The sequence below is a fragment of the Balaenoptera physalus genome (genome assembly GCF_965194825.1).
Source record: "Balaenoptera physalus genome assembly, chromosome: 13".
Taxonomy (NCBI): Eukaryota; Metazoa; Chordata; class Mammalia; order Artiodactyla; family Balaenopteridae; genus Balaenoptera; species Balaenoptera physalus.
The window spans coordinates 36,625,387-36,650,935 of record NC_138892.1 but is presented as its reverse complement, the minus strand read 5'-3'; the positions used below and the strand labels follow the sequence as shown (position 1 = coordinate 36,650,935).

General features: G+C 37.6%; 1 protein-coding gene and 1 long non-coding RNA gene across 7 annotated transcripts in view; one reads left to right on the top strand and one right to left on the bottom strand.

Annotated features, from left to right (window-relative positions):
- Positions 1–25,549, top strand: part of TMTC2 (transmembrane O-mannosyltransferase targeting cadherins 2) — an 874,097-nt gene that overhangs the window by 494,618 nt on the left and 353,930 nt on the right. The window lies entirely within an intron of this gene.
- LOC309640462 overlaps positions 16,302–25,549 on the bottom strand; it is a 263,908-nt gene continuing 254,660 nt past the window's right edge. Inside the window, exon 2 of the long non-coding RNA XR_014252245.1 lies at positions 16,302–16,613. This is a non-coding gene — a long non-coding RNA (uncharacterized lncRNA). The remainder of the gene's footprint in view (positions 16,614–25,549) is intronic.

The following is a 25,549-nucleotide window of genomic DNA, read 5'->3' as shown; positions in this document are numbered from 1 at the left end:
GCTTCGTTGCTCCGCAGCACGTGGGATCTTCCCGGACCAGGGCACGAACCCGTGTCCCCTGCACTGGCAGGCGGATTCTTAACCAGTGCGCCACCAGGGAAGCCCCAAGCTCATATTTTCTTATATCTACTTTTGTAATATTCAACATTTCTTATTGTGATAAATGTACAACCCTGCATATACATGTATAATTTTATATTTATTTTACTTGTTGATTTTTGTCCATGATAAACATAAAAGGCACTATGTAAAGGTGGAAGGAAGAATATACCAGTAAACTGTCATTTATGTAGCAGTGTCTAGGAAGTGGCTACAATGTCCCCAGCGAGGTGCTGTGAATAGCAACAGCAATCCGATTCCTGCTTTCATGGGACATTGGTTGGGGGAGCAGCATATATGTACATTTCTTTGGATTTGTTTCTTCTACCTCTCTTTCCTGGTCTATCTATGCTTCTGGAATATTCTGAAAGAGCAGAAGTCTCAGAGTCAGATGGAATTGTTTTCAACCTAGCTAGTTCTGAGCTTACTCTGAATCTCACTTTTCCCATTTGTAAAATGGGCGTGATGATACCTTCTAATTGTCAGATTACATGCAATACTATATATAAAGAATGCAGCATAGTGCCAGACAGGGAGGCACTTAATATTAGCTTTTATTACCACCATCTCTGTTTCTTTCTAACATCTACCTCCCTGCCATTGCACGCTATCCTCTGTGGAACTCTTGTCTATGAAGTCTTAAGAGATAAGTACCTGTGGATTCTAGGACTACTGATCCTAGCACTGAGATCCAAGGACTTTGAATTAGGAAACTGAGTGGCTTGGCTCAAGGATCAGAAACAGGGGGATCAGAAGATCATACCTGGGGACTGAGGGTCCTCAGCACGATGAAGCATTTAGTTTACTACTTTATGGAGGTATAGTTTTCCATCTATGTTTTAAAGATACAGGCATACCTTATGTTAATGCACTTTGCTTTATTGTGCTTCATAGGTCCTGTATGGTTTTTACAAATTGAAGGTTTGTGGCAACCCTGCATCCAGCAAGTGTTAATTTTCCAACAGCATTTGCTCATTTCATGTCTCTGTTTCACATTTTGGTGATTCTTGCAATATTTCAAACTTTTTCATTATTATGATATTTGTTATGGTGATCTGTGATCAGTGATTCTGATGTTATTGTAATTGTTCTGGGGCACCACTAACTGTGCTATATATTGACAAACTTAATTGATAAATGTGTATGTTCCAGTGCTCCACTGACCAGCCCTTCCCAGTCTCTCTCCCTCTCTTCACGCCTCTCTATTCCCTGAGATGCAATAATATTGAAATTAGGTCAGTTGATAATCCTACAATGGCTTCTAAGCGTTCAAGTGAAAGGAAGAGTCGTACATCTCTCACTTTAAATCAAAAGTTAGGAATGATTACGCTTAATGAGGAAGGCATGTCGAAAGCTGAGGTAGGCCAAAAGCTGGACCTCTTGCACCAAACAGTTAGTCAAGTTGTGAATGCAAAGGAAAAGTTCTTGAAGGAAATTAAAAGTGCTACTCCAGTGAACACACAAATGATAAGAAAGCAAAACAGCATTACTGTGGTTGTGGAGAAAGTTGTAGTGATCTGGATAGAAGATCAAACTAACCACAATATTCTCTTAAGGCAAAGCCTAATCCAGAGCAAGGCCCTAACTCTCTTCAATTCCATGAAGGCCAAGAGAGGTGAGGAAGCTGCGGAAGAAGAGTTCGAAGCCTGCAGAGGTTGGCTCATGAGGTTTAAGGAAAGAAACTGTTTCCATAACATCAAAGTGCAAGGTGAAGTAGCAAGTGCTGGTGTGGAAGCTGCAGCAAGTTATCCAAAAGATCTACCTAAGATCATTAATGAAGGTGGGTGCACTAAACAACAGATTTTCAATGTAGATGAAATGCCTTATATTGGAAGAAGATGCCATCTAGGACTTTCATAGCTAGAGAGGAGAAGTCAATGCCTGGCTTCAAAACTTCAAAGGACAGGTTAACTCTCTTGTTAGGGCCTAATGCAGCTGGTGACTTTAAGTTGAAACCAGTGCTTATTTACCATTACCCAAACCTAGAGACTTTAAGAATTTTGCTAAATCTGCTCTGTCTGTGCTCTCTAAATGGAATAATAAAGTCTGAATGACAGCACATCTGTTTACAGCATGGTTTACTGAATATTTTAAACCCACTGTTGAGACCTACTGTTCAGAAAAAAACATTTCTTTCAAAATATTACTGCTCATTGACAATGCACCTGGTCACTTAAGAGCTCTGATAGAAACATATGATGAAATTCATGTTGTTTTCATGCCTGCATTCTGCAGTCCATGGATCAAGGAATAATTTTGACTTTCAAGTCTTGTTATTTAAAGCTAACATTTTCTAAGGCTATAGCTGTTATAGATAGTGACTCCTCTGATGGATCTGACAAAGTAAATTGAAAACCTTCTGGAAAGTAGTCACTGTTCTAGATGCCATTAAGAACTTTTATGATTTATGGAAAGAGGTCATATATCAACATTAACAGGAATTTGAAAGAAGTTGATTCCAACTCTCATGAGTGACTGAGGGATTCAAGACTTCCATGGAGGAAGGAACTACAGATGTGATAGAAATAGCAGGAGAAATAGAATTAGAAGTGGAGCTGAAGATGTGACTGAATTGCTGCAACCTCACGATAAAGCTTTCACAGGTGAGGAGCTGCTTCTTACGGAGGAGCAAAGAAAGTGGTTTCTTGAGATGGATCTACTCCTGGTGAAGAGGCTGAGAAGACTGTTGAGATGACAACAAAGGATTTAGAATATGACATAAACTTAGTTTATAAAGTAGCAGCAGAGTTTGAGAGGATTGACTCCAATTTTGAAAGACGTTCTGCTGTGGGGAAAATGCTATCCAACAGCATTGCCTGCTACAGGGAAAATGTGAAAGGTCAATCTGTGGCTCAAACTTCATGATAAATTCATTAAATCTTTTAAAATGTTATGTTGCTTTGTCATTCAGTTTGTGATATAAAGGTTCTTGTTGAAATTTATTCTGGATAAAAGTCATTTTCTCATGAAAGATAAATGAGAAATGGCCAATATCCCCTCATTCCATGAGCTCATCGAAGTTCAGATTATGTTCAGGTAGTGTTTCGTTTAGTTGGATAATGATTTAGGAAAAAAAAAAAAGCATTTGTGCAAACACATATAAAATTAGAGACTTCTGGGGAACCTATAGAACATCTAGTCCAAACCTGCATTTCAGGAACTAGAATATTGAAAAAGAGGAAGAGTAAGTGCTTGGCTCCAGGTTGTTCACTTTGATTGGCAAAGCAGTGTTTTTAATGGAATCATGATGCTTTATCCTGAGGGTAGCTTCTCTTTCAGGTAAACAAGTTTATTTAAGTTTACACATGTTCTTAACCTTGAGGTTGGCATATTTGGTTGTTTTTTTTAAGTGTATTTACTTTCTCTTAATTAATTGGCCTGCCTGTTTTCCCGTGACCTATGAACGTCCTTACAAGAAATGTTTTAAAAAAGAAACTGTGAAATAGAGATAGGTATCAAATGTTGGCTCTTCTCCCAAATAACTATCAGTTGATTGTTTTTTTTAGCACTGACCTATGCTTTATTCTACCCCTAGTAACTATTCCTAAGACCCTCCTCTGTTCTTCCCTAAAATACCATGAAAAACTAATGCAATGACAAGATAGCATTGGGTTTTTGTTTTGTTTTGGTTTTTTGGTGCATTTATCCTTTAAAATTCTCCCAATATTTCATCTATACCCAAGGTTTTTTACTTTCCTTAATGGCCATTGAATAGAAGTATAAATACCTTTTTTTTCTATTGATCTATCAATATAGATATGTGTATAATCTTTCCATATGCAGACCCTCCCTTTAGAGAAACAGCAACATATAGTAGATAAAATAATTTATGTGCCTGATAACCAAAGAAGTCATACAGTGGGAAATTGGGTGATAAACATTAGTAGATATTACCTTACTCAGATAATTGAGCCTCTTTGCCTGTTGCAGTACCTGACAATTTTGTTCACAATGATAATAGATGGAAACTTAGTTTATTTTTGTTAGAAAAAGTCACTTCTCTCAGTAATGTCATTTATGGCAAATTGTGGTAGAGCAATAAAACAAAATAACAGAAACATTAAATTGTTGCTTGTCTTTATCACAAACAATAAAATCCCATGACAATAATGTTTCTCTTATTCCTTATCACTGCATCTAGAGAGGTCCTATTTTGGCATTTATTTCTTAGGTTTTACTTATGATTTTTTTTTGGAACATTCTTCCTTCTAAAAAAAACTCTATGTAGCATAGTACCTGCCATCTGAATGTTCTTGGCTCCAGGGTCCTCATCTATAAAATTAATAAGATGATATTAAGACTTTTTTAAGGCCATTTCCAATACTAAAAATCAGATTCTATTATTTAGTTACACCACATGAAACAGTTCCTCCCTGTTGAAACATGTATTTGTATGTAAGTGATCAAAAGTCCTATCCACAACGTACCTATTTATTCATTCAAATTTTAGCCAGTGTGTACTACTTGCCTGACAACTTGCGCTCACTGATATAAATCAAGGATTGCAAACCATGGTTCCCCAGACTACACGTGACCTGCCACCAATTTTTGTGAATAAATCTTTTTAGAACATAGCCACACCGTATTGGTTGCCTCTGTCTATGGCTGCTTTCATTTTACAGTGCAGAGTTGACTATGAAAGAGTATATTGCCCACAAAACCCCAAATATTTACTATTAGGCCTTTTACAGAAAAAGTCTGCAAAACAAAACTATTCTTTTATATATACTCATTTTATTAACTGTTACAGATTTTTACTGATTGAGCTAAAATAAGGATTTTTGTTGTTGGTACTGTTTTCGGGTTTGTGTCTGTGTCTGTGTGTGTATTTGGTCTTCCTGACAGTAAATTGCACCTTTGTTTTGTTCATTTTTCAATCTATTACTCCATTCCATGTGAATATTTCTATTGATTTTACACTAAGTAAACAAATGGTGACTTGTCATTTCACTTAAAGGCTAGAAAAGGATAATGGTCCCTATGCTATTTAAAGGTGACAGAAATAGCTTAAATAGAAATTGTATTTTTGTTCATGAAAACACTGTCAATGAATTGAAGAGCCATTTCCAAGTTCTATGTCACTATAGTCGGTTGCATTGGAATATTTCCTTTTTGTGACGATCAGAAAAGAATATGCAAGTTATAATCTGTCACAGATTACTTTAAGTTTGATATTTATAGAATTTTGGGTAGATTGAAAAGTAAATCCCATTTGACAAAATAGAGGATTTTTCAGACTGCTCTTTTCTCTCTAAAATGACCTTTTTATTTAAGGGTCATTTTTGGTTTTCTCCTTGATTTTGTTCTTCCATAAAGCATGGTGGGGAGAGGGGAAGATGGGGAAAAAGAGACAACTGCAGAAGCCATAACAGTCAGAGGCACGTGAAGAAAGGGTCTTATTTCAGTTAACATTTAGGCCTGATAGTTGTTTAAGCTTCATGGTTCCTCATCATCTCTTCAGGAAATTAGCCTTGATACAATTTTTTACAGTTGACTCTATTATATGAGAGGATGATTAATGAAGATGACCTTTACCCTGATTGTTGTGCTCTTTAGAAAGATATTCTCCATGAAGAGCTCGCGTTTCTAGGCTCCAGATGGAGAGGACATTCTTTGGGGAAAAAATACAGTTGAACTCTGTTTCACTAACCACATTTTCACGTACAGATTCCTATCATGGCCTTCTTGTCAGACTCACAGAAGAGAGAGATTTTCTTTGAAGTACAGTACTCATCAGTTTCTGAGCCTTGAATTACATGACCTCCTTCTCTTTTGCTTAAAGTTCATTGAAGATGCTAACATTCTGCCTTAAATTAAACTGAATTGTTTGAAAAATTCCAGGAAACTTTTGTTGGAAAAGCTTCAAAGCTTCCAATTGTGGCTTAAATTGGTGATTCAGAACATGAATATCTAAAAGCAGACAGGGTTTACATCCCATAAATTTACCTTTTGGGTCTCACAAGCAGGAGGACTGTGCAATCTTTCAGGAATTCTGAGATCCTTGTCCTTTGGAAGTGACATTCAGCCATTTTTGCTCATCAGTATCTGCATCAAAAACCTTAGATCTGTTCTGGAGTTATTGGAAGCTAAATGGACAGGAAATAGTGCTAACCTAATTGCTGTATAATTCTGTAGATTCAGAATGCAACATTGATTTTGTACCAGGGGACAAGGAAAGGGGGAACTTGTCTGAATTTCTTCCCTGGAGAAGCAGATACTCTGGTTGCTGGGCGTGGACTAGATTTATTTGTTAATTAATTATTAATTGAGTTTCTCATACACATCAGCCACTGTATTTGTTCTCATGGACCTCAGAGTCTAAGTGAGCCCCAGAGGCGTTGTCTGAGCCACCATGTAGGCAGGAGAGATCCACAGGACTGACTTGGAGGCCCTAGACTATGATAGCCAGTAGAATCTAAAAGGTAGTTTTGAGGGAACAAATCTGAAAACGAAATTTGACACAGATAGTCCAATGAAGCATCATTCCAAAAGGACAAGGCAGAATCTAGGTATGAGCTCACAGATCTAGACCAGAGTTATCAGGCAGACATGAGAGGCTTTGTGTTGGATGATTTGATGGAGAGCTCAGACACGGGCTGGGCAGAGGGGCAGGGGGTTTATTCAGAACACTGAACTATCTAGGCAGAACTCACCTTCTAATTAATGCAGAATAATCCTGGGGAAGAGCCTCTGAAATAAAGAGCAGACACAATCACAGAAAACTTGAAGGACATGGTTTTATTACTTTTAAGTATGTCTTTGTTGTAGTATCTAGGACATCAAAGTTATTGCCCAACAGTAAACCCTTAGGAATGGTCTTAAGAATAGATGCCATGGATTTGTAATTAGAACATAATGTGATTTCATATTCTTTATTGCTTCTAACGTACTTTAAAATAGTTTTTCCCTACTCAGGTAAAATGTTTTTCCTTGCAATTGCATTTAGGCTGTGCTTAGTTAAGCCTTTCTCTATGCGTTGTGAAAAATCAACTTTCTTTCTGTTAGTGCTGTAATTACATGGTCACAAATCTCAGATTTCTAGAGTCCAAAATGAACCTTTCTTAGAAACATTCGTTTGTCACTCTACATTAGGAGAAATGACAACTTTTTCTTTTTCATTCTACTCATTGTTAGTTACATCTGGGAGTTTATCTCACTGGAATGAAAAATTATAAATCAGCAAGAGCTAACGTATCAAAATAAATTTAGGAAGATCCTACGCTGAGTGTTGCAGGTCTGCTGAGAATATAAAGGGATTCAAAGAAAAGACCTGTCTTCTTAAGGAGGTGAATGAATTTCCTCAAACATATTTTAATATTTCTAGCACCTGGATGAGCCTTTGATTACAGGAGAATGTTGCCAGTCACAATTAAATTTTTTTTTAATCCTTTAAATTTGTCAGTTAATTAATGATGTGCCTTACAACTGAGGGTGTTTGGGAAATAAGAAAACATGGCTTTTAAGATTCTCTGACATTCTCATATTTCAGAGGTATCTGCTCTTTTGGATCTATCTAATTTCAGCCATATGTCTGATAAGCTTTCCCTTCTAACCCTAGTAAAATAATACGCTTCTATTCACTTCTTCTTTTGCCCTTTTTAAAAACACTTTTGCTTGGCAACTTTATCCTTTTACAATTCCTTTTCCTGTTTCTGACATAAACCATTACCATTTTCCTTAAGCTCTTCAATCCCTCCTTGAGCCTTCACTGTCAAAAGATGACCTTTTGGTCTTGATAGAATAAAATGGGCTTGCTCAAATTTTCTCCAAACTATACCTTTACCAACTTTTACATCTATTAGTCCTGTCTAAGAAAATGCTCTTTTCATCTGCTCCCATCTCTTTTGTGGCTTTGCCCCATTATTGACTCCCTCTTTCTATAACATCTTCCATTTTCTTCGTATTGATTCCTTCTCTTCAGAGTCTTACCATAACTGACTCTCTCATATAACACAAAATTATGCAAAATAAATTTTTTAAAAAAGAAAAAAAAAAACCCTTGACCTACATTTGTTCACAAGTTTACTTTCCTTCTTCTTACCTCTTAAAAATATCAAATTCACCATCACTGTTGCCCACCTCAGTCCCTTAGTCATTCCTCAACGTACAGTAATCTGAATATACCTTTCTGTTGAAATTGCCCTCAGTGGTCAACAACTCTGCTCTGGTTACAACATCTAATGATCTTTTCTTAAAATTTATCCTTTTGACATGTATAGAATTTATAATGATGACTCCCCTCAGGCGACTGCTACTCCTATTTCTCATATTAATTTATTCTCAGCATCCTCAACATACTATTTTGAATCTGTTCTTAATTGTTGGTATTTCCCAGGTTTCCACATCATTCTTCATCTCATTTTGCTTTCTAATTTCCTTCCCACCCAGTACTAACTCAATATATCAAATCAACAGCGAGCCCTCCTAATTCTACCTTAGAATGTCTTTTCCCGATCTATCCTCTTCTTTCCATTCTTATTACCAAATCTTCAGTTCAGTTTCTCATTGCCATAAAAAACATATTTGAATTCCTTAACCTATCCTGTTTCTAACCTGTCCTATTTCAAATCCTATTACAAACTGATCTTTTCAGTGTATTCTCTTGATGCTTTCCCACCATTCTTGCCACTGTGGGTCATATATCATCTTCTGAATAATAATTTAAGGAATAAGATGTTGAAAAGCTTACTACTTGTATGTTTTGATCATTTTCTTTCTTCTGCTTTCAGTGCTTGTCTTTCCTTTATGGCCTGGTAAAATTCTACTCAGTTATAAATCCCTATACATGTGTCCTCTTCTTTGTGAAAACTTCCCTACTTTTGTACTCAGGGAGAAATAATCCCTCCCTTTTCCATATCTCAGCTGTGGCTATTTAGCTTTTAAGTAACAGAAACATAGTCACATTAGATTAAATGGAGACAGATTCCTGGGGAAAGAAAGATAAAATGTCCTTCACATACATTAACCATTTGTATTAGTAATCTATTGCTGTGTAACAAATTAGCTCCAAATATAGTGACTGAAAACAATACATATTTACTATACCACAATTTCTGTGAGAAAAGAAACCTGGGCATGGCCTACCTGGGTCTTCTGCTTCATGGCTTAACGATTAATCTCCAAAATATACAAAGAGCTCATGCAGCTCAATATCAAAGAAAACAAACAACCCAATCAAAAATGGGCAGAAGACCTAAATAGACATTTCTCCAAAGAAGACATACAGATGGCCAATAAACACATGAAAGGATGCTCAACATCACTAATCATTAGAGAAATGTAAATCAAAGCTACAATAAGGTATCCCCTCACACTAGTCAGAATGGCCTTCATCACAAAATCTACAAACAATAAATGCTGCAGAGGCTGTGGAAAAAGGGAACTCTCTTGCACTGTTTGTGGGAATGTAAACTGATACAGCCACTATGGAGAACAGTATGGATGTTCCTTAAAAAACCAAAAACAGAACTACCATATGACCCAGCAATCCCACTCCTGGGCATATACCCAGAGAAAACCATAATTCAAAAAGACACATGCACCCCGATATTCACTATAGCACTATTTACAATAGCCAGGTCATGGAAACAACCTAAATGTCCATCAACAGAGGAATGGATAAGAAGATGTGGTACATATATACAACAGAATATTACTCAGCTATAAAAAGGAACGAAATTGGGTCATTTGCAGAGATGTGGATGGACCTAGAGACTGTCAAACAGAGTGAAGTAAGTCAGAAAGAGAAAAACAAACAAACCTACCTCCTCCTTGAAGCCTGCAGTTGTCATTCAACATAGATTTATAAAAAGTGTGTTGTATATGAGCCAAAGGGATGGATATTGATGGCACGATGAATATGGTGGTTTCTGCTCCCCACGAATTCTGTCCACTGGGAAAGACATGTTGGTAAAGAGGTATAAAACATTGGTAGATGTATGGCATATTTATAGGAGAGATAATCAGAAATTCTCTCTTTCCTTGAAGGTCTACAGTATATGTTTTTGTTAGTTATAGAAATATTTGCCTTAAATTACTTGTTTTAGTTGTTTTTGTATTTGCCTCATTTCTTATATTAAATAAATTCCTAAAGAGCATGTAACTGAATGAGATTGTTTCCTTCAACTCTCAGCTCAAGGATCTTTTTCTAGTATGCTTTCTCACACTTCCCCCTTCATATGCCTCATGTTCCCAAAGCATCTGGCTATATCTCCATTTGCTTCTCTATACTGTAAATACTTTATTTTATTGAGCTAAAATTGACATATAACATTATATTAGTTTCAGGTGTACAACAGAAGGATTTAATATTTGTATATATTTCAAAACGATCACCGCAGTAAGTCTAGTGAACATCTGTCACCATACATAGATACAATTTTTTTCTTGTAATGAGAACATTTAAGGTTTATTCTCTTAACAACTTTCAAATATGCAATATAGCATAATTAACTATCGTCATGATACTGTATATTACATCCCCATGACTTATTTATTTTATAACTGGAAGTTCGAACCCCCCTTTCAACAATTTTGTCCATCCTCTAGTCCCTGTGTCTGGACCACCAATCTGTTCTCTGTATCTATGAGCTTAGTGTTTTTGTTTTTTCACTCCACATATAAATGAGATCATACAGTATTTGTCTTTCTCTGTCTGACTTAATTTCACTTAGCATAATACCCTCTAGGTCCATGCATGTTGTTGCAAATTACAAGATTTTATTTTTTTTTATAGCTGGGTAATGTTCCTGTGTGTGTGTGTGTGTGTGTGTGTGTGTGTGTGTGTGTGTGTGTGTATTTATCCAGTCACCTATTGATGGATACACTTAGGTTGCTTCCATATCTTAGCTATTGAAAATAATTTTGAAAGGAACATTGGTGTGCATATCTTGTCTAATTAGTGTTTTTTTCCTTCAGATAAATAGCCAGGAGTGGAATTTCTGGATATGATAGTTCTATTTTTAATCTTTTGGGAAACATCCATACTGTTTTCCATAGTGGCTGCACCAGTTTAAATTCCTACCGACAGTGCACAGGTTCTCCCTTCTCTACATCCTCACCAACACTTGTTATTTCTTGTCTTTTTTTTTTAGTAGATCTTTATTGAAGTATAATTGCTTCACAATACCATGTTAGTTTCTGTTGCACAGCAAAGCAAATCAGCCATATGCATACACATGACCCCATATCCCCTCCCTCTTGAGCCTCCCTCCCATCCTCCCTATCCCATCTCTCTAGGTCATTGCAAAGCACTGAGCCGATCTACCTGTGTTATGCTGCTGCTTCCCATCAGCCAACTATTTTACATTCGCTAGTGTATATATGTCGATGCTACTCTCACTTCACCCCAGCTTTGCCCTCCCACTCCATGTCATCAAGTCCATTCTCTATGTCTACCTCTTTATTCCTGCCCTGCAACTAGGTTCATCAGTACCATCTTTTTTTTTCCCCTGGATTCCATATATATGCATTAGCATGCGGGATTTGTTTTTCTCTTTCTGACTTACTTCACTCTGTATGACAGACTCTAGGTCCATCCACCTCACTACAAATAACTCAATTTCATTTCTTTTTATGGCTGAGTAATATTCCATTGTATATATGTGCCACATCTTCTTTATCCATTCATCTGTTGGTGGACATTTAGGTTGGTTCCATGTCCTGCTATTGTAAATGGTGCTTCAATGAATATTGTGGTGCATGTCTCCTTTTGAATTATGGTTTTCTCAGGGTATATGCCCAGTAGTGGGGTTGCTGGGTCGTATAGTAGTTCTATTTTTAGTTTTTTAAGGAACCTCCATACTGTTTTCCATAGTGGTTGTATCAATTTACATTCCCACCAACAGTGTAGGAGACTTCCCTTTTCACCACACCCTTTCCAGCAATTATTGTTTCCAGCTGTTTTGATAATGGCCGTTCTGACTGGCATGAGGTGATAGCTCATTGTAGTTTTGATTTGCATTTCTCTAATAATTAGTGATGTTGAGCATCTTTTCATGTGCCTCTTGGCCATCTGTATGTCTTCCTTGGTGAAATGTCTAAGTCTTCTGCCCATTTTTTAACTTGATTGTTTTTTTGATATTGAGCTCCATGAGCTGTTTGTATAGTTTTTAGATTAATCCTTTGTTGTTTCATTTGCAAATATTTTCTCCCACTCTGAGTGTTGTCTTTTTGTCTTGTTTATGGTTTCCTTTGCTGTGCAAAAGCTTTTAAGTTTAATTAAGTCCCATTTGTTTATTTTTGTTTTCATTTCTGTTACTCTAGGACATGGGTCAAAAAAGATCTTGCTGTGGTTTATGTCAAAGAGTGCTTTTCCTATGTTTTCCTCTAAAAGTTTTATAGTGTCTGGTCTTACATGTAAGTCTTTAATCCATTTGGAGTTTATTTTTGTGTATGGTGTTAGGTAGTGTTCTAATTTCATTCTTTTACATGTAGCTGTCCAGTTTTCCCACCACCAATTATTGAAGAGGCTGTCCTTTCTCCATTGTATGTTCTTGCCTCCTTTGCCATAAATTAGGTGCCCATATGGGCGTGGGTTTATCTCTGGGCATTCTATCCTCTACCATTGATCTATATTTCTTTTCTTGTGCCAGTACCATACTGTCCTGATTACTGTAACTTTGTGGTATAATTTGAAGTTGGGGAGCCTGATTCCTCCAACTCCTTTTTCTTTCTCAAGATTGCTTTGGCTATTTGGGTTCTTCTGTGTTTCCATACGAATTGTAAGATTTTTTGTTCTAATTCTGTGAAGAATGCCATTGGTAGTTTGATAGGGGTTGCATTGAATCTGTAGATTGCTTTGAGTAGTATAGTCATTTTAACAATATTGATTCTTCCAATCCAAGAACATGGTATATTTCTCCCTCTGTTTATGTCATCTTTGATTTCTTTCATCAGTGTTTTATAGTTTTCTGAGTACAAGCCTTTCGCCTCCTTAGGCAGGTTTATTCCTAGGTATTTTATTCTTTTTGTTGTAGTGGTAAATGGGAGTGTTTCCTTAATTTCTCTTTCTGATTTTTCGTTGTTGGTGTATAGAAACGCCAGAGATTTCTGTGCATTAATTTTGTATCCTGCAACCTTATGAAATTCATTGATTAGTTCTAGTAGTTTTCTGGTGGCATCTTTAGAATTTTCTATGTATAGTATCATGTCATTGGCAAACAGTGACAGTTTTACTTCTTATTTTCCAGTTTGTATTCCTTTTATTTCTTTTTCTTCTCTGACTGCTGTGGCTAAAACTTCCAAAACTATGTTGAATAAGAGTGGCAAGAGTGGACATCCTTGTCTTGTTCCTGATCTTAGTGGAAATACTTTCAGTTTTTCCATTGAGTATGATGCTTGCTGTGGGTTTGTCATATATGGCCTTTATTATATTGAGGTAGGTTCCCTCTATGCCCATTTTCTGGAGAGTTTTTATCATAAATGGGTGTTGAATTTTGTCAAAAGCTTTCTTTGCATCTCCTGAGATGATCATATGGTTTTTATTCCTTAATTTGTTAAAGTGGTGTATCACATTGATCAATTTGCATATATTGAGGAATCCTTGCATCCCTGGGATAAATCCCACTTGATCATGGTGTATGATCCTTTTAATGTGCTGTTGGATTCTGTTTGCTAGTATTTTGTTGAGGATTTTTGCATCTATGTTCATCAGTGATATTGGTCTGTAATTTTCTTTTTTTGTGATTCTTTTTGTGGTTTTGGTATCAGGGTGATGGTGGCTTCATAGAATGAATTTGGGAGTGTTTCTCTCTCTGCAGTTTTTTGGAAGAGTTTGAGAAGGATCAGTGTTAGGTCTTCTCTAAATGTTTGATAGAATTCATCAGTGAAGCCATCTGGTCCTGGACTTCTGTTTGTTGGAAGGTTTTTAATTACGGTTTCAATTTCATAACTTGTGATAGGTCTGTTTATATTTTCTAATTCTTCCTGGTTCAGTCTTGGAAAATTGTACCTTTCCAAGAATTTGTCCATTTCTTCCAGGTTGTCCATTTTATTGGCATATAGTTGTTTGTACTAGTCTCTTATAATCCTTTGTATTTCTGCAGTGTCAGTTGTGATTTCTCCTCTTTCATTTCTAATTTTATTGATTTGCATCCTCTCCCTTTTTTTCTTGATGAGTCTGGCTAAGGGTTTATCAATTTTGTTTATCTTCTCAAAGAACCAGCTTCTAGTTTTATTGATCTTTGCTATTGTTTCTTCGTTTCTATTTCATTTATTTCTGCTCTGATCTTTATGATTTCTTTCCTTCTACTGACTTTGGGTTTTCTTTGTTCTTCTTTCTCTAGTTGTTTTCAGTGTAGGGTTAGATTGTTTATTTGAGATTTTTCTTGTTTCTTGGAGTGAGATTGAATTGCTGTAAACTTTCCTCTTAGAACTGCTTTTGCTGGATCCCATAGGTTTTGGGTTGTCGTGTTTTTGTTGTCATTTGTTTCTATGTATTTTTAAATTTCTTCTTTGATTTCTTCAGTGATTTCTTGGTTATTTAGTAGCGCACTGTTTAGCCTCCATGTTTTTGTGTTGTTTACAGTTTTTTTCCTGTAATGGATTTCCAATCCCATAGAGTTGTGGTCAGAAAAGATGCTTGATACGACCTCAAATTTTTTAAATTTTCTGAGGCTTCATTTGTGACCCAAGAGGTGATCTATCCTGGAGAATGTTCTGTGTGCACTTGAGAAGAAAGTGTATTCTGCCACTTTTGGGTGGAATGTTCTATAAATATCAGTTAGATCTATCTGATCTGTTGTGTCATTTAAAGCTTGTGTTTCCTTATTTATTTTTTGTTTGGATATCTGTCCATTGGTATAAGTGGGGTGTTAATGTCGCCTACTATTATTGTGTTACTGTCAATTTCTCCTTTCATGGTTGTTAACATTTTGCCTTATGTATTGAGGTGCTCCTATGTGGGTGCATAAACATTCATAATTGTTATATCTTCTTCTTGGATTGATCCTTTGATCATTATGTAGTGTCCCTCCTGATCTCTTGTAACATTCTTTACTTGAAAGTCTATTTTATCTTATACGAGCGTTGCTCCTCCAGCTTTCTTTTGATTTCCATTTGCATGGAATATCTTTTTCCATCTCGTCACTTTCAGTCTGTATGTGTCCCTAGGTCTGAAGTGCATCTCTTGTAGACAGCATATATATGGGTCTTGTTTTTGGATCCTTTCGGCCAGTATGTGTGTTTTGGTTGGGGCATTTAATCCATTTACATTCAAGGTTATTATCGATATGTATGTTCCTATTATCATTTTCTTAATGGTTTCAGGTTTGTTTTTGTGGGTCTTTTTCTTCTTTTGTGTTTCCCACTTAGAGAAGTTTGTTTAGCATTTGTTGCAAAGCTGGTTTTTGTGGTGCTGAATTCTCTTAGCTTTTGCTTGTCTGAAAAGCTTTTGACTTCTCCATAGAATTTGAGTGAGATCCTTGCTGGGTAGAGGAATCTTGGTTGTAGATTTTTCTCTTTCATCACTTTAAGTATATCCTGCCATTCCCTTCTGGCCTGCAGAGTTTCCACTGAAAAATCAGCTGATAACCTTATGGGGATTCCTGTGTATGTTATTTTTTGTTTTTCCCTTGCTGCTTTTAATATTTTTTCTCTGATTTCAATTTTTGTTAGTTTGATTAATATGTGCCTTTGTGTGTTTTTCCTAGGGTTTATCCTGTATGGGACTCTCTGTGCTTCCTGGACTTGACTGTTTCCTTTCCCATGTTAGGGAAGTTTTCCACTATAATCTCTTCAAATATTTTCTTAGTCCCTTTCTTTTTCTCTTCTTCTTCTGGGACCCCTATAATTCGAATGTTGGTATGTTTAATGTTGTCCCAGAGGTCTCTGGGATTGTCTTCAATTCTTTTCATTCTTTTTTCTTTATTCTGCTCCTCAGCAGTTATTTACACCATTTTGTCTTCCAGCTCACTTATTCGTTCCTCTGCCTCCATTATTCTGTTATTGATTCCTTCTAGTGTATTTTTCATTTCAGTTATTGTGTTGTTCATTTTTGTTTGTTCTTTAGTTCTTCTAGATCCTTGTTAAACATTTCTTATATTTTCTCAATCCGTGCTTCCATTCTATTTCCGAGATTCTGGATCATCTTTGTTATCATTACTCTGAATTCTTTTTCAGGTAGATTGCCTCTCTCCTCTTCATTTATTTGGTCTTGTAGGTTTTTACCTTGCTGCTTCATCATCTGTGACATTTTTTAAAAAAATATTTGTTTATTTATTTATTTATTTATGGCTGTGTTGGGTCTTCGCCTCTGTGCGAGGGCTCTCTCCAGCTGCGGTAAGTGGGAGCCACTCTTCATCGCGGTGCGCGGGCCTCTCATTATCGTGGCCTCTCTTGTTGCGGAGCACAGGCTCCAGACGCGCAGGCTCAGTGATTGTGGCTCATGGGCCTAGTTGCTCCGCGGCATGTGGGATCCTCCCAGACCAGGGCTCGAACCCGTGTCCCCTGCATTGGCAGGCAGATTCTCAACCACTGTGCCACCAGGGAAGCCCCATGACATATTTTCTTGCCATCTCATTTTTTTTTTTTTTTTAATGAGTGGGATTGTGTTTCTGTTTTACTGGTTGTTTGGCCTGAGGCTTCCAACACTGGAGTTTTTAGGCTATTGCGTAGAGCTGGGTCTTGGTGCTGAGATGAGGACCTCTGTGAGACCTGACTCCGATGAATATTCCCTGGGGTCTGAGGTTCTCTGTTAGTCCAGTGGTTTGGACTTAGAGCTCCCACCGCAGGAGCTTCTGCCTGACCCCGGGCTCGCCAACCAGGTTCTTGCAAGCCACCTGGAGCGGCAAAAAAAGAAAAAAAGAACAATAACAAAGTAAAAAATAAAATTAGATTAGGAAACTAACAGGTATGTTAGAAAGAATGTAAAAATAGAAATATAGATGAGTCAACAATGAAAGATACATCAGTACCACAATAGTAAAAAAGAGGAGGAGGGAAAAGAAAAATAAAAGAAAAAGGGTGGGGGGAAAGGCCTTGGCTGTGGAGAGCGGGGGCCTAAGCAAGGGCAAGGTTTGGGTGGTGGGTGGGGCCTATGCTCAGGACCCACAGGGCTGGAAAAGACCCTTGGGGCTGTGTGGGGTGGGGTTTAGTCTCAAGGAACAGAAGGGGCCCAGCCATGCACCCACACCTGGTCTCAGAGGGCAGGGGACCTCACCTGGGTGCCCAGCAGCCTTCCTGGGCTCGAGTGGGCAGGGCAAACTCTCTCCTCTCCTCTACTGCTGCTCTGGTCTGGGGTCTGGGAGGGTCCCTCCCAAGGGAGGGTCCCTCCCACCTGCCTCTCTTGATCTCCCCAGCCTCCCTCCTATGCCCCTAGGAACCACGTGGTTTGGAGGGGGCCTTGAGGGCAGGGGATCGGCCTGGGAGCTCAGCAGGTTCCCCAGCCCCAGTGGGCCAGGTGATCGCCCTCCGCCCCTCTCCCACTCTTCCGGGAGAGTCCCTCCAACCTGCCTCTCCTGATCTCCCTGACCTTATGGGCGCTGATCTTGTCAGCCTCCACTTCTCCTCCCCCTCAGTCCCTCTATGTCCTACTGGTTCACTCCGGGTGCCTCCTGTCTCCTTGGGCGTCAGAGTTCCCTTCTTGTCTTTTTGATAATAGCCATTCTATCAGGTGCGAGGTGATATCACATTGTGGTTTTGATTTGCATTTCCCTGATGATTAGTGATGCTGAGCATGTTTTCATGTACCTATTGGCCATCTGTATGTCTTCTTTGGAAAAATATCTATTCAGGTCCTCTGCCCATTTTTTAGTCAGATTGTTTTTTTCACTATTGGTAGTTTTATGAGTTCTTTTATGTATTTTGGATATTAGCCCCTTACCAGATATATTATTTGCAAATATTTTCTCCCATTCAGGAGGTTAACTTTTCATTTTGTTGATGGAGACTATAAATTCTTTATGGAAAAGAATTACATTTCTTATATTTAACCTTAAATCTTTTGGTACTGTACTAGGTCTTGGCTACTGAAAATGTGAGTCTTAGACTGACCACATTGGCATCACCTCTAAGTTTGTTAGGAATACAGGATCTCAGGGCTCACCTTAGATCTATTGAATCAGAATATTTTATCATTTTCTCCTGACGAATATGTGCACCTAAAATTTAATTAACATAGTGCTGGGGGATACAGTGTACCATAGCACAAGTTTTCTCAAATGTAATTAAAGGATCATCAATAGTAGAATCATTGAATTTGGGTTAGGGTGATTGGTAGTGGTGGCAGTAATGATTGGTGGTGGCTTATGGGTTTGTAAAAATTCACTTTCTTTGGCCTCATCTCAGAATCTGCTAAAAATGATAGCATTCATGTTTCTGTATTTTTTTTTATTTTTTATTTATTTATTTTTTTTTTTTATTTTTTATTTTTTTTTTTAACATCTTTATTGAAGTATAATTGCCTTACAATGGTGTGTTAGCTTCTGCTTTATAACAAAGTGAATCAGTTATACATATACAATATGTTCCCATTTCTCTTCCCTCTTGCATCTCCCTCCCTCCCACCCTCCCCATCCCATCCCTCTAGATGGTCACAAAGCACCGAGCTGATCTCCCTGTGCTATGCGGCTGCTTCCCACTAGTTATCTATTTTACATTTGGTAGTGTATATATGTCCATGACACTCTCTTACCCTGTCACATCTCACCCCACCCCCTCCCCATATCCTCAAGTCCATTCTCTAGTAGGTCTGTGTCTTTATTCCCGTCTTGCCACTAGGTTCTTCATGGCCTTTTTTTTTTTCCCCTTAGATTCCGTATATATGTGTTAGCATACTGTATTTGTTTTTCTCTTTCTGACTTACTTCACTCTGTATGACAGACTCTAACTCCATCCACCTCATTACAAATACCTCCATTTCATTTCTTTTTATGGCTGAGTAATATTCCATTGTATATATGTGCCACATCTTCTTTATCCATTCATCTCATGTTTCTGTATTTTTAACAAGTTCTTCAAGTGATTCTTTTTTTTAAAAAATTAATTAATTAATTAATTAATTTTTGGCTATGTTGGGTTTTCGTTTCTGTGCGAGGGCTTTCTCTAGTTGTGGCGAGCGGGGGCCACTCTTCATCGCGGTGCGCGTGCCTCTCACTGTCACGGCCTCTCTTGTTGCGGAGCACAGGCTCCAGGCGCGCAGGCTCAGTAATTGTGGCTCACGGGCCTAGTTGTTCCGTGGCATGTGGGATCTTCCCAGACCAGGGCTCGAACCCGTGTCCCCTGCATTGGCAGGCAGATTCTCAACCACTGCGCCACCAGGGAAGCCCAGTGATTCTTATTCTAATAGAAGTTTGAGAAGAGTCTGGGTGAAGTTTCCAACCTCCTTTATAATATGGGATAATGATAGTACCCATCTATTTGACTTACAGAGCTGCTAGAAGGGTTGCATGAGATCATGTATGCACAGTGCTTAGCACACTCCTTGATGCCTAGTAATCATCTGGTGCTATTAGCTGCTAATAGCTGGAACACATACTTGTTGTTCAATAAATGCATGTCTGCCTTATAAAGTTGCTGGCAATGCAAAGATTATTTTCACTTTCTTTATCATCTTCTTATTTACTCCTTTGCCCAAAATATATTTTGTTATTTTTTTCTTCCTCTTTTTCTTCCCTAAGACTTTTCTTTTTCTGTATCCTTTGTAATATCCTCCATAGTGTTTAGTATGAGGAAGTTTCTTGATAAACTTGGTTGCATGATACATTTGCTGACTTTAGTAATAAGAGATACGAAGGAGCAGCAGGGCAGAGAAAGAAAATACTGTGACCCTGAGAGCAGAAGTGTAAGGAAGACAATATGTAGATAATCAAGAAGCATGCTTTTGTAGCCAGTTTGAAGAGGTAGCCACAAATCAGTAGGCTCTTAGAGTCAAGGTAAAGTGGACGCAGCATTTTTGTAGTCACCTAGTCATGGAAACTAACAGTCTGGACTGAACTTAAAATCTTCTGACTCGAGTGTGCCTCCAACTATATTTTTCCTAAATTATTTTCAAAGGTCATGTATCTTAGGTCCTCAAACTTTCATATCATTAAATGTTTAATTGGTATAAAAGTCAAGGTTTCCACATGGAAAGAAGTTGTGTGCCACAGAGAAGGAAAAGTGCAAGGTATGTTTTAGTAGAAATTGTAAAGTAATTTTACTAGAGCAGAAGGTTCAAAGTTAAGAGTAGATTGATTTAAAACAGGTTGGTTTGTATCACATCCTTATCTAAATACATTTGAATAGGTTAATCTTGCATTTGTAAGAAAATCTGAACTCTCTTCTATCCCAACAAGGCCTTCTGGATGGGCTTCTGCCTACATTTCCAACCTCATGTCTTAGCACCAATTCCCTAGTTCACTGCTCTAGCCAGATCTCCTTTCCAAGCCTTGGGCAGACCATGTGGAAGTTACTAAATAGATACTTATTAAATTAACTGATTGGATGGATAAGTAAATGCATGATAAATGGATGCATATTATGTAAAATGAATGAAGAGTGTTTGCTTTATTTTTTAAATATTTATTTATTTATTTATTGCTGCACCTTGCAGCATGTGAGATCTTAGTTCCCCAACCAGTGATTGAACCCATGCCCCCTGTAGTGGAAGTGTGGAGTCCTAACCACTGGACCTCAAGGAAATTCCCTGTTTTGCTTTATTTTTCCTTTAACTAAATCTGTGCCTACAGAATTGAATTTGAATAAAATTGAAAACAAAAGCATTTGCTAGTATAAATAGTGATATTGATAGAATTGGAAAGCTTTGTCTGTAAGACTATATCATTTTCCCTCTAACCAAGTCCCCTTTTATGAATCTGAGCTTCGGTTTCTCATTCTATAAAAATAAATCTACTTTATTTAGTTAATCAGTTTCCTTCCAAAAGAAACATTTGCTTGCTTCAGTTATTCCTTGTTATTTTTGATTGAAACTCAGCTAATTTTCAAGAGTATCTTGATCTATACCTAAATGCATTTCAATTGGATATTTTTTATTAATTTGTGTAAAAATGGGGAAGAAACTTTTTTTCTAACTAAATTCATGGAAGGTTTGAATTGACAATTAGAAAGTTATTTTAGCGTTCTTCAGTTATTTTTTTAATTAGCAACCTCTACACTGGCAACCTCAAAATGTTAAACATGGAGATTTAAGCTGCAAAAAAGGTCTGGGTTTAGGTTTGAATGAATCCAGAAATATCAACAAAGTATTTTTTTTTTACCACAAGCAGATACTTTATCAGAGCCAATTCTATTGGACTGTCCTTTCTTCTTACCTTATAAATTAATTCTTCTGGTAGATGACCTGGTTTGGAAACAAGGTAAATAAAAATAACCTTTATGCTTGTTGGATCAGCTCTTTATAAACAGATGATTATGTAAGCACAACAGGGCATGCATTGCTAAACTTTAAGCTAACTGTGGTAAGTCTCTAGAACTTACTTTGTGCCAAAGGCAGCTGACCCATGGCAAGGGTATTTTTATCCACAGAGAAGTATATCTACAGAAAATGTTCACATGTCACTGAAAATTTTTTTGTGCTGCTGTCCTACAGTTGGACACCACAAATACAAATTAGGAGACTCTGTAAACCAGATGTTCTGACTCTGTGGTAGTATTTAGTGGTCTGTGGATGAATGTTTGAGGGTCCTGGAAACCTCTGCAATTGTATACTAAACTTTGGTATAATTAGAATATGCATTTTCTTGGAAGGGAGTCTATAATTATTATCAGATTCTCCAGTATCTTCAATATCTCTGCAATTGCTTCTGCATCAAATGTGGTTTACTTGACTATACTCCTCACTAGACTCTAATCACCATCAAACACAAGGCTTATTCATTGTTAAGACCCTGGTGCCAAGCTTAGTACTTAGTACTGAAAAAGGCACTCAGTGTTAATGAATAAGTGAATAAATGACTGTATGGTTGAGAGAACAAACAAACGGACTGTATCATCTGTTGCTAGCATCTAGTGTCTTGTTATGATGGTATGGCCCTTCCATTCCATTTTTTCCTTGGCTTGGGGAGTGATTATCTTCAGATTGGTTTTACTGTAAGTGTTCCATGCCAGACCATTTAATAGGGTGTTTATGCTCCTAAAATTTCTATAACAGAGCTAAGAATAACTTTTAGCATATTGTATAACAAAACCATTTAAATTCTTGTTCTTATGAGAATTAACAAAACTGATAAAGTTTTCCAAAGATATCTTCCCCCCAAAATTGTTATTATATTTTTTACCATGCAACCCATCATTAAGTTGATATCTGATTTGTTGTTTATTATATCAGTTAAGGTAGTTTACATGTGGGCTATCTTTCAGACTTCTGGGATCTGGTCCTCTCCTCCTCTATGACACATTTGTAAAACACATGATGAAAACGTGTAATATAATTAAAGCAAAATATTCCCAACATTCATTATTTAATTGATACCCCATAAATTTAATGAGGACTTGATAAGGGGACTAACTGGGAACCAAAGTGCATTCTTGTGTTTATCTCTATATTCAACTCAATAAGTATTTGTAAAACAATATATGATACCAAACTATTTTGCCAGTTCAACAAAAACTTTGTGAGTCTGATGGGAGAAGGGTATGTGTGTGCAGGGGAAAGGAAGGTGGTTCAGAGTGAATACTTCTGATTAGAACCAGACTCATATCCAGTCTTGGAGGATTTCAGTGGTATATCAATTTCTTTATGGTGAGAAAAGGGAGAACTCATCGTCTTTCAAACCTAATTTTGCTGTATTCTCTTTAGTAGAGACAAGTCACTAGGTTCAGCTCATGCATCAGGATGTGAATACCAGAAGATAGGGATCACTGGGGGCCATTTGAGATGCTGCCTGCCACATTGACCAAATTCCCTTGCTCTCTGCTCTTGTAGATCAGTATAACTCCCCTTGTAGGACTTCAGTGATTGCAATATTACATGAATGGAAAGATGGATTGAGGGAGAGGCACTAGGTTGGGGTCTTGTTCCTGGTGTCCTCCTTTGTATAGTTTTTCATAATGGCTATCTCCTCCCTTAACGATGAGTTCCGTGAAGACTAATTTCCAGAACCTCTCAGAGTTAATGGCGCTCACAGGAATATAATATTTAATGAATAAATGATTGTATTGTCCCCAGAAAATATTAGCCTTGAATACAGATCTCTGCTGGAGGAGAAATCTGTACTAAATCAAAAGCCAAGATAAAGAAAGTTCCATAACCCGTTAGAATTCTTTGGTGCCTTACTTCTTTACATATCAGACACCCCCATGTAGCATATATTCACATACCAAACATTATTATAAGCATGAAATTTATGCTTAAAAAACAAGCAGACTCTTGGGAGCAAGGATAGACTGCTATTTAATCATTCACCCACTCATCAATCAGTGCAGAAATTTTGAAGATGTTATGTGTTTTGAGGCTTAGTCAATGCTTTATGTAGTCTGCAGTTAAATGTGCAAAATATTCCCTGATGCAAAAGAACTTATCATCTAATCATTGAATTAAGACTAATGTATGAAAAGACAATTAATGTTGTGTATACATTTCAAGTGTCAAGTGAATAGGAAGGACAGAAAGGTGAAAGATGGAAGGGAATTTTCCATTGAACTGATCAAGGAAGGCTTTACAGTGGTTCTGGTAGCTTATCCATATCTTTAAGGATGGTGAAGATTTAGATGGCTAAGGAGGGCAGGGGAGCAAGAGCCTTTTTTAAAGAAAATACTGTGAACAGCAAAGGATCTGACGTAGGAAAGCTTGATACATTTTAGAGGAATAATGAGAAAAAGAATGCTTAAAGTAGATGCAGTAGCATTAAGGTTCTTCTTACTGGTTCTATTTTGAAAGGCAGAAACTTAATCGTCACGAAAAAAAAATTTTTGTAAAGATCTTTAACTCTGGCCTGTCTCTAAGGTGCAGGGGATAATAAGGCCAACCCTAGGTAAATTTTGGAAGAAGTCCCTATATCCCTAGTATGTTTCTTTCTTTCTTTTTTTTTTTTTTAATTAATTAATTTATTTTTGGCTGCGTTGGGTCCTCGTTGCGCACGGGCTTTCTCTAGTTGCGGCGAGGGGGGGGCTGCTCTTCGTTGTGCTGAGCAGGCTTCTCATTGCAGTGGCTTCTCTTGCTGCCGAGCATGGGCTCTAGGCGCACGGGCTTCAGTAGTTGCAGCATGCGTGCTCAGTAGTTGTGGCGCACGGGCTTAGTTGCTCCGTGGCATGTGGGATCTTCCCAGACCAGGGATTGAACCTGTGTCCCCTGCATTGGCAGGCAGATTCCCAACCACTGCGCCACCAGGGAAGCCCCCTAGTATGTTTCTGAATTAAGATCTTGTTAAATTATTCTCCGTATCACCCTACTGAAGATCTTTTGATTCAAAATTATTTTTTTCTCCTTCTTTTCCTCAGATTTCAGTTATTTGAGAAAGCAGATCACAACAAATTCAGACTGAGGTGTGAATGACTGATATTCCTAAAACTTTTCTGAGACATTTAAATTTTCAAAAAAACAACAAAACATCCCAGGAAGGGGATTATGCCATTTATTACTTTGGGAAAATGAAAGTTTACCTTGTATTCTGCAAGTTTGGAAAGGAAGCCAATGTGCGTGTATCCACCTCTTTTAGATTTTTATTTAGTTTCCTCAAAGGGACCTCACTGCAATTTCTGCCCAGTCCACATATCATACCAGCTCCATTCAGTTGAAACCAACTGTGCTTCCTTCATTGCAACTTTTACAGGCCCCTATTCTGACCCAGAGCCAGGACTGGACTGGTTTTGTTTGTTAATGAATTGGGGAACAGCGTCTTGGAGAGTATATTAGTCTGCCAGGACTGCCACAAAAGAAAACACCACAGACTGGGTGACTTAAATAACAGAATTTTTTTTTCTTAGAGTTCTGGAGGCTGAAAGTCCAAGATCACGTTACCAGCAGGATTGGTTTCTCCTGCGGCCTCTCTCCTTGGCTGGCAGACAAGTCTCTTTTCACTCTGTCCTCGTGTGGCTTTTTTTCTGTGTGTTTGTATTTTTGGTGTTTCTTCATCTTCTCATGAGGACACCAGTCATATTAGATTAGGGTCCCACCCTCGTGACCTCGCTTAACCTCTATTACCTCTTTAAAGGCCCTACCTCCAAATATAGTCACATTGGGGGTTAGAGTTTCAACATATGAATTTTGGGGAGACACAATTCAGTCCATAACAGATGGATACCTTTCACTAGGTAACTTCACAAGGAAGAATCTTAAGGTTATACTGTGTAGTAGCGTAAAGAAGTACTGAGACAAGACACAACGTTTTTCAGTTTAATAAATATTTATTGCACACTTTTTGGGGACTGAGTACTAGACTAGGCCTTAAATATTCAAAGGCAGTGAAGACACTCTCATACCCCTTGCTTCCTCGATGTAACAGATGAAATGGAGCTGTAAGTACATAATTACAAGGTGTGATGATTAATTTTATGTGTTAATTTGGCTGGGCCA